Raw genomic sequence first — 11,715 nt, forward strand, 5'->3', positions numbered from 1 at the left:
AGACAGATATATCCCTTGAAGGAATGCTGTGTGTGCACAAGCAGAAAGTGATCTGCTTTTACAATGATGCCATGAACTTCACAACACATTTTGTGTGTGTGTGTAGATTGTATATCTGTTTCTGTGAGGCCTTGTTGTCTGGTCATCACCTTTTAAAGAGCCGTGTGTTCTCGCTGCGGTTTTGTCACACTGGTCGGCGTGTCTCGGTCACACGCCGTGACATTTGGCGGTGGGCGTGACCCACGGGGGTACAGCGTGCAGGCTTGCTGTAGTGAAGCTTTCAGCGCCTAATGCGTGCTGAATGTCTGGCTGATGCCGTCTTCACAGTGTGAAACAGCGCTGTGAGGTTTCATTTGGGTTCAGTGTAAGCCAATAGCTAACATCTGAGCAGGCCGTCGGTGGACCAGCCTTCTCCCTGTGGTCTGCAGCTATCCTCAGCTGGGCAAAGATCTGCAGGTGAGGAACAGGTGTGCCAGCACCAGCCCTGGGCAGCTATGCCCACTTCTGGGTGGAGGTGAGCACAGTTACCCACATTCATGCTCACTCATACTGACCGACCGTCCGTCCGACAGACGTTGCAGGGATATAGACATGCCGGCGTGTCACTGTCACGGACCCAGCTCTGGGGACTCGGGGTCCGTGAGAAGTGTGGACTATTATCGCTATTATTATTATTATTGGTATTATTTGGTGGGTGCTCTGTTCTGCTGTCTGGGGTTTTGTTCCATGTGTCTATGTATGTGTATGTGTGTGGGTGTGGGTGTGTGGGTGGTTGTGGCTGTGGCCAGGAGGCCGGGCTACAGCACCGTCAGGCCTGTGGATGATTGGCCACGCCCAAGGAGGATGCCACACACCTGCAGCGGATCAGCGTCAGCGGAGGGAGCTACTTAATGGTGTGGTGAAGCCTCCACCGGCGCGGGATCACTGCGTGAGACTCCACGTCAGTCTTCCAGTTTAGGGTTAGTCTTTGAGTGCATGCCTGTGTTGCACCCTCAGAGAGACATGACTCCACTCTCCTGTTTTTTGCAACTTTATTCTCCTCAGTTCAGGTTTGGAGTTTACAGGCAGCATAGCCTATCATCAGCAAAACATCGCTCTCTCACGTCTCAGACACTGTTTTTTCTTCTGCACTTACTGATGACATCACACGTCTGAACTCTGACCTCCTGGAGCCAGTAAACTACAAAAGTTAACTAGAAATGTGTCCAAAAACAAAACACAATTAAATAAGAATAGTCTTTAAAGATTTTCCCAACGATTCAGAAAAATGTAAGTTTTATAACTACTTTTAGAGCGCAACACCCTCCCCCACAAAAGAAAAATGTTGCCACACATTTTCTTTCTAATCTTTGACATTTTACCAAAAATAGAACATTTAACCGAAGATGAGCGAGCAAACAAGTATTTCCACACATATTACACATTCCTGGGTGAGAGGCTATACCATCTCTTAGTATCTCAGGACAAGTCTCTCATGGTCACGATACAAAACTAAATGTTCATAGTCCTTTTGTACTGAAGGGTGGGTTATCCCTCGAAGTATTGGTGGGCCCGCCGAATCTTCGCAGTGGGACAAGGAGAATACCATTTACACCCCAACATCATGTGATTACACACTTCAAAACCATGAGTTCATTAAACCCGTATTGTACCCACTACTGTCTTAACTCTTTGACGCTAGAATGATAAACCTTCCCTCTATTTATTATAGTAATAATGCTCAGAGTACCTGTTTCTCTTTTACCTGTGTGTCAATACCACATCAACATGAACTGCAACTGTAATGTTACGCTTAGATTAAACTCTCTTGTGAAGTTGACTCTGTGTTTTTCTGTTATATCTATTGATACTGTAAAGGATACATGAATGATGGTGGGACAGAGGAATGATGGATGGATGGATGTTCACACTGACAGGGCACGTGCTCCATTGCTGGACGGTTGGCTAGCCTAGTTTTTCATATGTGTAGACACACCGGGGCTGTCTCATTCTCTTTGGCTTGTGCCTCCATGTCTCAGCATCACTCTGCTCACTCTCGGGCCCAACAGCTGGAGCTTCAACCTCCTCCTCCAAACTGCGTCTCTCCTCCACCTGTTCCTCTTCAGGATGCCCCTCTGCTCTGAAAGCAGGCTCAGACTTCTCTCCGAGTGCGTCACTCCGGGGGCAGAAATCCTCTGTTTCTGGGTTGACGGGTGGATCGGCATATCTGAGTGCTGTCCACATGTGACAGTCATCTTCACTAGAACTGCCTGTGCCTGTTTGGTCAGTATCGGGTGATGATGATGTCTTCTTGCTGACTGTCTCTGTTTGTTTCCATGGCTTTTCTCTTTCAGGCTGCTTTCACACACCCCAGACTCGTCAACCAGGTAAGGACACGGCAACAGTAGGTTACGGTGTAACACTCGTCTTCTTCCTGTCCCCTGCAATGGCTCAACCACATACACTGGACTATCAGGACCTTTCCTTTCGGTGATGACATGAATCATATCCTCCCAATAGCTGCGCAGTTTCCCAGGACCTCCTCTGGGTGTGAGATTTCTCACCAAGACATGGTCACCTGGCTGAAGCACAGAGCTCCATGCACGTTGATTGTAGTTTTTCTGTCCCCTTCTTGCAATCTTTCTCATGTTCTGCCTCGCAATTGCGTAGACCTCTTGCATAACTCCTCTCCATTTCTCTGCATAGCCAATGTGTGATTGACTCTTCTCTTCTTCTCTTTTTGGGACGAGCAGGTCGATAGGCAAGGTTGGTTCACGGCCAAAGAGAAGGAAGAATGGAGAGAATCCTGTTGCTTCGTGCACAGTCGAGTTGTAGGCATGAACTACTTTGTTCAAATGGTCTTTCCATCTTGACTTCTGAGATTCATCAAGTGTCCGGAGCATACCTAGGAGGGTCCTATTGAAGCGCTCTGCAGGATTGGCCTGTGGGTGATACGGGGAGGTACGAGAATGGCTGATACCGCAGTAGCCTTGAAGCTTGCGGAAAAGATTGTTCTCAAATTCTTTCCCCTGGTCTTGGTGTATTTTGGATGGGAAACCGAAGCGCATGATAAAGTCATCAAAGAGCTTACTTCCCAGACTTGTCCTTTGTCGCATATGCCTGGGCATATTTGGTGAAATGATCCACAACTACAAGTATGTATTCTTCACCTCCTGTGCACTTGTCCAAATGCAGATAGTCAATGGATATCATCTCAAACGGCGCAGAGGTTTCAATGTTCTGAATTGGTGTTCTGGTTATTCTGTTAGGCTTCTTCTTCTTTATACAGCGACACACCTGAGTGGCATAGTGCTCCATTTCCTGCCTCATTTTAGGCCAGAAGAAGCGCTCCCTGGTGAGAGCAACCATCCTGTCTGCTCCTAAATGTCCCATCTCCCCATGTAGATGTTTATAGACCATGGGCTTTAATGAGTCAGGAACAACTAACTGCATTCTCCTTGTGGTCTCATGCCTCAGAATGCCATCTCCATCAATCTGCAAATGAAGAAGAAGGTACCTAACTGCCTCACTCGCCGCCATCTTTTCTTTATGCTTCAGGTAGTGTGTTCTTTTCAGGGACAAAACTCGGTTTATGGCTATGTCTGCATCCTGGGCTTCTCTGATGTCGTCAACTGCAAATGGCTGAATTGGTTCTGAGATGGCACGGTGCTTAGCACTGTTGCCGCACAGCAAGAAGGTCCTGAGTTCAATTCCAACATCAGGCCGGGGTCCTTCTGCGTGGAGTTTGCATGTTCTCCCCGTGTTTGTGTGGGTTCCCTCTGGGGACTCCGGCTTCCTCCCACTGTCCAAAGACATGCAGCTTGTGGTGATAGGTTAATTGCAAAAATCCAAATTGCCATTAGGTGCGAGTGAATGTGAGTGCAAATGGTTGTCTGTACCTGTGTGTTGGCCCTGTGACAGACTGGTGACCTGTCCAGGGTGTACCCCGCCTCTCGCCCTATGACAGATGGGATAGGCTCCAGTGCCCCCCGTGACCCTGAAGCGGAAGCGGATGGATGGTTCTGAGATGATGCATCCCTCTGGAAGTGCGTTGACATTACAGGTGACAGCTTTCCCAACACATTCAATGGCATCCTGCTGACATTCCTCTGTGCATTCCTGCATGATGGCTTTAATGGGCTTTCCTCTTCTTGATAAGTAATCTGCATCTCGATTCGCTGCCCCTGGCCTGTACTTAAGAGTGAACCGATAATCTGCCAGCTCCGCCACCCAGCGGTGTCCAGCTGCATTAAGTTTCGCTGACTTCATGACGTATGTTAGCGGGTTATTGTCACTGTACACAGTAAAATGAGGTGCATGGGGGGCGCTATGGAGGCGCGGATCAAGATGGCAGCATAAAGTGGTTGCTCCATGTAACCTGCATAAACAACCCAGAACAACCCAAAACTAGAAACTTAATTGCTATTGGAAAATGTCAAAAACGACTAATCTCAAGGACTGTGATATTTTCACCCGAAAACGCGGTTCCCAAAAACCAGTTAAAACCGATATTTTGGCAACGCCTGAAAACAGCGAGGGAGCTGCTAGCACTAGTAGCATGGGTGACCTTAGCACGGTGTTAGCTGAACTTCGGTCATTGTGCTCCGAGTTTAGTGTATTCGGAACTAAACTGGACAGCATAGATAACCATATGGGCGAAATGACGAAGCCAGTTGCTGCTTTGGAGACAAACATGACGGAGGTAAAGCAAAATGTTGCTGCAAATGCTACACGACTGGCGGAAGCTGAAAATAGAATAATGTCGGCAGAGGAGCTCCTGGGAAAGAGCGTGGCCGATCTCAGCAGTGCCATGAAGCGGATATCCTACCTGGAGGCAAAAACCGATGACCTGGAGAACCGGGGCCGAAGGAAGAACCTGCGGCTATTTGGCCTCCGGGAGGGCGCCGAGGGTCAGCGGCCACTGCTGGAGTTTATAAGGGAGATGTTACCGCGCTGGCTTGAGACAGACAGATCGTTCGTTATTGAGAGGGCTCACCGCATCCTAGCACCTCCAAAGCCAAACCAACACAGAGCTGTCCTTATCCGATTCCTGAACTTCCAAGATCGGGAGTTTGTTTTCCGCTCCACAAAACACAGTAACATCGAGCACGACGGAAACAAACTCTTTTTTGCCCAAGATTTCTCAGCTGAGACCATCCGGCAGCGAACCGAGTTCAACGCGATCAGAAAAGTGTTTGCCGACGAAGGAGTGTTCCGCGGTTTTCAATATAATCCATGCAAGATGAGGATCCTCCACGATGGGAAGATACGCCTGTTTTCATCTCCAAAGGAGGCCAAGGATTTCCACCGTAGACACACTGGACAGGACTAACTGTAGCGGTGAGCGTTTCACTCCCTGAACTGCAGAATCAGCTGCTCATAACTAATAGACGAGCTGTAAAAATCTGTATTTTCACTCAGTTATAATATTTGGCTTTTTGCTACTCATTGACTTGCCATGTTATTGGACACAGGAAGCTTTTTTTTCTTTTTTAGAGCTTCTTCCATTACGTTTTAATAACGCCACTACAAACGTAATTTTTTGTTTGTTTTTCTTTTTTCTCTCTTTCTCCCTCTTGAACACAACAATGTTACCTACTTTGGTTTAACTTTTATCCTTTCAAGTGGGATTCTGTAAGTTACAAAAAGGACACTGCCATGGAATTATTCTAATTTAGTGGCTAGTCTGATATGTTAACACATATGGGTTTGTTATGTTTATGTTATGTTTGAATATGGTGTGTGCATGGTTGACGGACACCACTGTTGCTTTAGTTGGGTTGGGTTCTTGTAGTTCAGCTATTCCCCTTTGTAGTGGAATAGCACAGCCCCTAGTTTACTACTCTGAGTAAGGGAGGGGGGGACTTTAAGTGTTATGGGTCAATGCCAGGTTTTTTTTTTCTCTATTTATTTCTCTATTTTATTTTATTCAAAGTTTACTTGTCACTTTTGTTTACTTGACATCAGCATCACGTGTTGTTATCTTAATATTACAGAATGAAAACTCCAAGTATGGACCAACTAAACACCCGCAATATCTCTGACATAAAAGTCACTAGGTGGAATGTCCGGGGTCTCAGGAAACTGATCAAACTGAAACAGGTTATAAGCAGGATCAAGCAATTGAAATCAAAAATAGTTTTTCTTCAAGAAACACATCTGACAGACTGTGAACTAAAGTCTGTGAGGAACAGATGGCCTGGCCAGGTGATCCACGCATCATACAATAACTATGCGAGAGGTGTAATTATTTTGATTCATAGAAGCATACCATCCCAAATGACGAAAATAATAAAAGACCCTGCTGGTAGGTACGTACTCACTCAGGGTACCATCCTTTCTATTACTTTAAACTTGGTGAGTCTCAATGGCCAAAATGAAAATAAGCCCAAATTTATTGAAGATCTGTTTCTTACTTTATCTGCTTTGCAAGGACTGTATATGCTTGGAGGAGACTTTAACTGTACTCTCAATCCGAGTATAGATCGCTCAACAGGTTCAGATACATATAAAGCACAAACTAGAGGACTAGATTCTCCTGTCATTCAAGTATACATAAATCCCGCTCACGTATAGATTACTTTCTTGTCTCAAGAGAACGTTTATCAAGGATCAAACAGTGTCAGCATAGTGATCAGTGATCATGCAGCTCACTCACTGAGTATCCATCTAGGAAAGTTTATCCATAACCCCCCTCACTGGCGGCTTCAAACAAAATGGCTGCAGAATCCTGAATTTGTTAAATTTATAGAGGAGAAAACAGAAAATTACTTTGAGTTAAATACAGATCAAACTTGTGCCTTAGGGAGATGGGAAGGATTCAAAGCATATATTAGAGGTGAAATTCTTAGCTTTACGAGTACAAAGAATAAACAGCAAAGAAAGCGAATGGAAACCCTGGATAAACAGATTAAATCTTTGGAATTGGACTTAAACGTTAGTTACGACTCAACAAAACAAAGTGAGTTGCTACATCTGAGAACTGAATATAATAAATTATCATCTGATGCAGCAGCAAAAAGTCTAATGTGGCTGAAGCAATATTATTATGACCAAGGAGAGAAAGCAGGTAGACTTTTGGCATGGAGAATTAAGAAAATGCAGAGTGAAAGAGCAATTAATAGTATAAAGACCTCTTCAGGGAATATAACAGTAGATCCATTGGAAATTAATGACAGCTTTAGAGAATTTTATGATAAATTGTATAAATCAGAATGTGCTCAAACCTCAGAGGAACAGGACATATTCTTAGATCAACTTCAGTTTCAGACGCTAACAGAAAACACAGTGGATTGTCAGCGAGCCACCTTAGTCTCTCAGCCACCTCCTGGGTGCTTTGCAGATTTCAGGATTTGTGCCCCTTCCCTATTTTGATCATACAACAAGTATGGACAAAGTGTAGCCTGTAATAAGTAAGACATGTGGCACAGGGGAGTTAGCTCAAATGGTAGAGCGCTCGCTTAGCATGCGAGAGGTAGCGGGATCGACGCCCGCATTCTCCATTTGACACTTTGCTAGTCAGTGTCCCAATTGAATGCATGTGGCTTCCTTTGGCAAATCTTTATTTCACAGGTGTCGAACTCCAGGCCTCGAGGGCCGGTGTCCTGCAGGTTTCAGATGTATTCTTGATCCATCATAGGGGATTCAAATGGCTAAATTACCTCCTCAACATGTCTTGAAGTTCTCCAGAGGCCTGGTAATGAACTAATCATTTGATTCAGGTGTGTTGACCCAGGGTTATACCTAAAACCTGCAGGACACCGGCCCTCGAGGCCTGATGTTGTACACCCCAGGTTTATTTGCACTTCTCCGCTCACTACCTTTCAGGTACTACCATGTTAACGCTGGCTTCAAACCTCATCAATCTTTGACCATATGAAGTGATTGTCTCCCCTCTTACCCTCACAATACTGGCCGATGGCAGCAAAGAGTCCCCCGGCCCAGTCTGACATCTCTTTTCTCCAGAAGCAGCTGAAAGGGGCTTCCAGTGACACTCTCCTGGCGTACTGCGTAGGGCCCAGACTTGAATCGCTCGGAAATGTCTCGTGTGAGTTACGATTGCACCAAAGGGTCTTGTTGTAGTTGACATGCCCAGAAAACATTGAAAGGGGGGTGTTGTGATTAGTTCCACCTGAGCTGAGGCTCCGTATGGCACGATGAAGCTGCAGCGCTCAACCCTCAATGGGGAATTAGCTCAAATGGTAGAGCGCTCGCTTTGCATGTGAGAGGCAGCGGGATCGATACCCGCATTCTCCAGGACACTTTTGCACATCCGCGAGGAGACCCAAAGCCAAATGTGTAGCCAATCCATTGGGTGTGGGTGGAGAGCAAATTCAGGGGTGATTTGTCACACAAGGATAGCAGCAAGTGCGAAAGGCAAGCTTTAGAAGATGGTAGTGAGAGCTGCTCTGATGTGTGGCACAGATGGAGTCTGCAGAGTTGAAGATGATAAGCTTTTGCTTGGGAGTGTCCAGGATGGAACAGATGCGAAATGACCATGTGCGAGGGACAGCTGGGGTTGAGCCGTTTGCAGACGACGTTAGGCCAGCAAGGCTGAGGTGATTTGCACATGTGCAGAGGAGGGATATAAGATATACTGGGAAAAGGGTGTTAAATACGGAGCTGCTGGGCAGGAGAATAAGAGAAAGACCAAAGACAAAGTTCATAGACGTAGCCAAGTAGGACATGCAGAGGGTTGGTGTGACAGAGGAGAATGCTAGGGGCAGGGTGAGATGGAGGCAGACGATCCACTCTGGCAACCCCCAAGAAGAACAGGCTCAAAGAAGAAGCCAGCATCACTCCAGGCTTCTACCAAAGTGTTACGCAGCCCCTCGTCGGGGATCTGGAGTCAATCTCCCTGCGTCCATACACCAGCGATCAGCTCACACATTATCCCTCGTCAATTCCCAATGCTACTGGCAAAGAGCGGTGTGCGGCAGATGAGGTGGCCGAGAGGTTAAGGCGATGGACTGCTAATCCATTGTGCTGTGCACGCGTGGGTTCGAATCCCATCCTCGTCGAGAGCTCTTTCTGCTTATGTTGATGCATCTTGTCAGTGTAAGATTGGCTGCCAAAGCAGGCATGATGCAATGCTCTTCTTTGGCTCAGTCTTCACTTTAGTTCACCATGTGGTCTTGTTGCACAGGTCATGTTAAAGAGAATGGTCTGCTAATACAGTAGCAGAAAGACGTTCTGCTTCCAGAATAGCAACATTCCTAATGGCCCACTTGCCCTACACTGAAAACCAAGGGGAGGAGGTCGGTAAGCATATTGATTAGAACCACCTCCCTCAGTTGGCTTCATTCAATGTGAATTAGCAGTGGCTCTAGTCCACTGTCCCGTGGATGTCCAGTCTCCTCAGTCTGTCTCTAAGGCTGATGGCATTCAGTCACGTTAGCATGACAGTGGATTGTCAGCGAGCCGCCTTAGTCTCTCAGCCACCTCCTGGGCGCTTTGCAGATTTCAGGATTTGTGCCCCTTCCCTATTTTGATCATACAACAAGTACGGACAAAGTGTAGCCTGTAATAAGTAAGACATGTGGCACAGGGGAGTTAGCTCAAATGGTAGAGCGCTCGCTTAGCATGCGAGAGGTAGCGGGATCGACGCCCGCATTCTCCATTTGACACTTTGCTAGTCAGTGTCCCAATTGAATGCATGTGGCTTCCTTTGGCAAATCTTTATTTCACAGGTGTCGAACTCCAGGCCTCGAGGGCCGGTGTCCTGCAGGTTTCAGATGTATTCTTGATCCATCATAGGGGATTCAAATGGCTAAATTACCTCCTCAACATGTCTTGAAGTTCTCCAGAGGCCTGGTAATGAACTAATCATTTGATTCAGGTGTGTTGACCCAGGGTTATACCTAAAACCTGCAGGACACCGGCCCTCGAGGCCTGATGTTGTACACCCCAGGTTTATTTGCACTTCTCCGCTCACTACCTTTCAGGTACTACCATGTTAACGCTGGCTTCAAACCTCATCAATCTTTGACCATATGAAGTGATTGTCTCCCCTCTTACCCTCACAATACTGGCCGATGGCAGCAAAGAGTCCCCCGGCCCAGTCTGACATCTCTTTTCTCCAGAAGCAGCTGAAAGGGGCTTCCAGTGACACTCTCCTGGCGTACTGCGTAGGGCCCAGACTTGAATCGCTCGGAAATGTCTCGTGTGAGTTACGATTGCACCAAAGGGTCTTGTTGTAGTTGACATGCCCAGAAAACATTGAAAGGGGGGTGTTGTGATTAGTTCCACCTGAGCTGAGGCTCCGTATGGCACGATGAAGCTGCAGCGCTCAACCCTCAATGGGGAATTAGCTCAAATGGTAGAGCGCTCGCTTTGCATGTGAGAGGCAGCGGGATCGATACCCGCATTCTCCAGGACACTTTTGCACATCCGCGAGGAGACCCAAAGCCAAATGTGTAGCCAATCCATTGGGTGTGGGTGGAGAGCAAATTCAGGGGTGATTTGTCACACAAGGATAGCAGCAAGTGCGAAAGGCAAGCTTTAGAAGATGGTAGTGAGAGCTGCTCTGATGTGTGGCACAGATGGAGTCTGCAGAGTTGAAGATGATAAGCTTTTGCTTGGGAGTGTCCAGGATGGAACAGATGCGAAATGACCATGTGCGAGGGACAGCTGGGGTTGAGCCGTTTGCAGACGACGTTAGGCCAGCAAGGCTGAGGTGATTTGCACATGTGCAGAGGAGGGATATAAGATATACTGGGAAAAGGGTGTTAAATACGGAGCTGCTGGGCAGGAGAATAAGAGAAAGACCAAAGACAACATTCATAGACGTAGCCAAGTAGGACATGCAGAGGGTTGGTGTGACAGAGGAGAATGCTAGGGGCAGGGTGAGATGGAGGCAGACGATCCACTCTGGCAACCCCCAAGAAGAACAGGCTCAAAGAAGAAGCCAGCATCACTCCAGGCTTCTACCAAAGTGTTACGCAGCCCCTCGTCGGGGATCTGGAGTCAATCTCCCTGCGTCCATACACCAGCGATCAGCTCACACATTATCCCTCGTCAATTCCCAATGCTACTGGCAAAGAGCGGTGTGCGGCAGATGAGGTGGCCGAGAGGTTAAGGCGATGGACTGCTAATCCATTGTGCTGTGCACGCGTGGGTTCGAATCCCATCCTCGTCGAGAGCTCTTTCTGCTTATGTTGATGCATCTTGTCAGTGTAAGATTGGCTGCCAAAGCAGGCATGATGCAATGCTCTTCTTTGGCTCAGTCTTCACTTTAGTTCACCATGTGGTCTTGTTGCACAGGTCATGTTAAAGACAATGGTCTGCTAATACAGTAGCAGAAAGACGTTCTGCTTCCAGAATAGCAACATTCCTAATGGCCCACTTGCCCTACACTGAAAACCAAGGGGAGGAGGTCGGTAAGCATATTGATTAGAACCACCTCCCTCAGTTGGCTTCATTCAATGTGAATTAGCAGTGGCTCTAGTCCACAGTCCCTTGGATGTCCAGTCTCCTCAGTCTGTCTCTAAGGCTGATGGCATTCAGTCACGTTAGCATGACAGTGGATTGTCAGCGAGCCGCCTTAGTCTCTCAGCCACCTCCTGGGCGCTTTGCAGATTTCAGGATTTGTGCCCCTTCCCTATTTTGATCATACAACAAGTATGGACAAAGTGTAGCCTGTAATAAGTAAGACATGTGGCACAGGGGAGTTAGCTCAAATGGTAGAGCGCTCGCTTAGCATGCGAGAGGTAGCGGGATCGACACCCGAATTCTCCA

The 11,715-nt window shown here is 47.2% G+C and overlaps 6 non-coding genes across 6 annotated transcripts; all 6 read left to right on the forward strand.

Moving 5' to 3' along the window:
* The first annotated feature begins 7,408 nt into the window (after positions 1-7,408).
* trnaa-agc lies at positions 7,409-7,481 on the forward strand. The gene has a single exon. It is a non-coding gene; the product is annotated as a tRNA-Ala (tRNA).
* A 681-nt stretch (positions 7,482-8,162) lies between these two features.
* On the forward strand, positions 8,163-8,235 carry trnaa-ugc. Its single transcript has one exon. It is a non-coding gene; the product is annotated as a tRNA-Ala (tRNA).
* Positions 8,236-8,917: 682 nt separating this feature from the next.
* trnas-gcu lies at positions 8,918-8,999 on the forward strand. The gene has a single exon. It is a non-coding gene; the product is annotated as a tRNA-Ser (tRNA).
* A 526-nt stretch (positions 9,000-9,525) lies between these two features.
* On the forward strand, positions 9,526-9,598 carry trnaa-agc. The gene has a single exon. It is a non-coding gene; the product is annotated as a tRNA-Ala (tRNA).
* A 681-nt stretch (positions 9,599-10,279) lies between these two features.
* trnaa-ugc lies at positions 10,280-10,352 on the forward strand. The gene has a single exon. It is a non-coding gene; the product is annotated as a tRNA-Ala (tRNA).
* A 682-nt stretch (positions 10,353-11,034) lies between these two features.
* On the forward strand, positions 11,035-11,116 carry trnas-gcu. The gene has a single exon. It is a non-coding gene; the product is annotated as a tRNA-Ser (tRNA).
* Positions 11,117-11,715: the final 599 nt, after the last annotated feature.

The sequence above is a fragment of the Simochromis diagramma genome, unplaced genomic scaffold, assembly GCF_900408965.1.
Source record: "Simochromis diagramma unplaced genomic scaffold, fSimDia1.1 OVJJ01000038.1, whole genome shotgun sequence".
Lineage (NCBI taxonomy): Eukaryota > Metazoa > Chordata > Actinopteri > Cichliformes > Cichlidae > Simochromis > Simochromis diagramma.